The sequence below is a fragment of the Mauremys reevesii genome, linkage group 8 (genome assembly GCF_016161935.1).
Source record: "Mauremys reevesii isolate NIE-2019 linkage group 8, ASM1616193v1, whole genome shotgun sequence".
Taxonomy (NCBI): Eukaryota; Metazoa; Chordata; order Testudines; family Geoemydidae; genus Mauremys; species Mauremys reevesii.
The window spans coordinates 86,394,556-86,397,851 of NC_052630.1; positions in this window are offsets into that span (position 1 = coordinate 86,394,556).

Genomic DNA, 3,296 nt, shown 5'->3' on the forward strand with positions numbered 1-3,296 from the left:
GCGGGGGCGGGGGGATCGCACTCCATAATGGTATCAGTTTAGGATGTAGCGTAGACCAGCCAGGATTTCGGATGTAGGAGGAATTCTAAGGGTGGCTCTCAACATGGTTCTGGTGGAATTGTTAATCTTGTTGGAAAAGTGGTTCCAATTTTCTGTTCTCTGACATACGTCTTCCCATAGCAGAAACTCATTTGCAAGCGCTGCGCATAACCCAAGTGATATTACAATTCATAATCAAATGCATCGGGAAATGATGCCTTAGCTAAAACAGACACAGTGAAACGGACGTTTTAGCAGACTTTGGGGCGCGTGTGAGTGTGTGGGTGCATTTTCTGTCACCGCAAAGAAAGAAAAAAAACTAGCCCTGTAATTCATACAAATGGTTGTCAGGTACTATAGAGCCGTTATAGTGATAGTCATGATCCTTCCAAAGAGCTGAACCTCTCGGCTGAGCTGAATATTGTAATGCTGTGGCGAGAGAGGTGAAAAGGGCAAGAAATGCTGTGATTTGGGGAGGGCGGAGATGGGGGGTGCATAAAAATCTGTCTGGGACTCCTCCCTTGTTCATCCCATTCAGTGCTGTGTGTCACTGCCCAGCTTTATCTCGGCGGAGCCGCATTCCCTTCACTTGCATCGCTTAGTCACGCTCGCTCCGAGGTGCCTAGAGAACACTTGAAACAGCGCATTTTGAACAGTTAAAAACTTTCCGACGTGTAGATTTGCAGAGAGTTTCCGACTTTACCTTGTTACTGTTTCCTACCTGCAGGAACATAAGCAGTTTCCCCAAACATTAGAGAAATCCCAATCCGACGACAGTGAATCAATTCTCTATTGATCATAAAAGGACAGTGTATCTAGAGGAGATACCTAGCAAACTCCGGGACGGATATAATCCATAAAAGGAACTCTTAGGCTGACTGTCAATAGAAATGGTTCATTAATATTGTCTGGGAAAGAGAAAGAAAATCCTTCATGGACCGGGTGATGGGCTGGAGAACCTAATGCATCGTTTTCATTTTTAACTCCTGTGATTCTACGGAAAAGGGTAAAATCAGACTGGGGGGGGGGTCGCCTCTATAAGGAGAGCATATTATCTCCCTTAAATTTAGGGGGGAAAGTCAGTGGGGGCAGGGAGAGATTTAGTCGGTTTCTTATACCGCTGAGCATTCAGAAATAATGCCAGGAAGTGTGTGGGTGGAAGTGTTAATCAATTGCATATAGGAGAAACTTCGTAAATATTCTGCGATAAAATACAGCATGAAGAAAATGCTGAACAAAAAGATTTTTCCCAGACGCATCATTTTAAAGAGTTGATACTAGCATATAGAACAGATTAACACGTTTCTCAAAAAAGGACTACTTTTAATACCATACGCAAAGTAATTCTAACCATATTATATGTTACTGTTTAAAATTTTATACAGTGAAACTATTTTACACATGAAAAAATGGTGCTCCTTGGAAACCACCATGACATTACAATCAGCTTGTGAAAAGCTGGCCTTAAAAATCGGTTAACATAGCGCTGTGGTAGGCTTCAAAAGAAAGACTCAGAGAGGAGATGGACGGTAATGAATAGACATGACTCAGTAGGTGGCTAATGTACAGAAAGGAAAGGCACTCCCGGCTAGAAAGAAGAACGGATCCTGATGCTGTTTTAGACTTTAATGTACCTTGTGTGGTCTTTGTAATATTTGAGGTTGCTCTGCATAGTCTGTCTTCTTGGAGAGTCTTTAAAAATGAATGTGAGCTTCTGTTTGTTCTGTTGCTAATTAAAGCTTTGTTTAAAATCCTGCATTTTAACTCTTGGAGGGCTCTATCTAATTCTAAGTCACACAGTCTCGCACCGCACCGGGATGGAGTGAAGTATCAGAAGACGAAGCGGAATAGTTATTCACTTGCTGGAATTTCATATGGGTTTTAACTGAGCAGGGATAACGTGGCCTGCATCATGGATAATGGATGGACCTAATTTAAGAGCAGAAGTGTTTCTGGTCTATTTCTCTCCTGAGTCTTGTTGAAAGCCCAAGTATATTTCTGTCCTTTCCGATGGAAAGTCACCTTCTAGAATGGCCGGGACAGGGACTTAGATAATGACAAGGGGTTGACTGTAGCAACCCCACCTTTGTATCACAGCATTCTCCTCTGTGCCATTGGCTTGCTCTGGAGCCCTTGGGTACGCCTCTCTCTGCCTCAGTTTTCCCACCTGTGAAAGGGAGATGAAGTTACCAGTCTATACAAATAATTTTGAAAACGTCAGTGCCGAATTAGTGCTGAGCCATGCGAAAGGCGAGATTTCCTGGCGGTAACTTCTCCATCAAGTCTTAGCAGTCCTGAAGTTACTGCAATAGCAGTGTTAACCGGCACCTTGAGTGTACTTGGCCAAATCCTGGCCACGCTGGTGGGTGAGGGTGTGCGGTGACTTGAGGAGGCGCTCAGAGCCAGACCTGCAAGACGTGTCCCGAACTCCAGAATAAATACTAGCAAAGATCCCCAACTCTCACAGCGCCTCTGTGTTTCCCCTCCCCAGTCCTGCTGCGCATAAGCCCTTTAGAAAAGGTGTCTGCACCGGGACGTTTGTACGGTAAGCAATGCCCACTTCTTCCTGCTCTAGGGGAGTTAGTCTAGTGAAAAGCAAGAGCAGCTTCCACGCGGCGAATTGTCTTCCTGCTCCTCCGCAAGCGGCTAGGGCTGAAGGCAACAGCACCTGTTCGCCATGAAACCTAGTAGCGCCCCTCTCTCCCCTCCATGGTACCAGCGTGCTGCTGACACGTGACTTGACTGCCAGGTGACCCTTTCTATGGGGGGGAAACGAGCTAGCAGAGCCTCTTCCCATGAACTCCTTCTTCTCTGGCTGGTGTGAACTGCGCCCGGCCCGGCCCGGAGACAGGCAGGCGGAGTTGTTAGGGCTGTTGGATGATCTTGCGAGTCTCTCTTCTCACCTGGTAGTATCAGGAGCTCTCAGCCTACAGTGATTTGCGAGGCCGGGCCCTAGGCGGCCCGCCAGGTGGCTGCATTAACATTGTCAAATGCTCTCAGCTGCTTTGGACATTTCCCCGGGATACTAATGTCAACGAACGCCCATACCTTGAATATTGCGTGCAGATGTGATCAGCCCATCTCCAAAAAGATATAGTGGAATTGGAAAAGGTTCAGAGAAGGGCGACAAAAATGATTAGGGGTATAGAAGGGCGTCCCTATTAATGAGACCGAGGCTTTTCAGCTTGGAAAAGAGGCGACTAAGGGGGGGATATGATAGGTCTATAAACTCATGAATGGTATAGCGAAAGTAAATA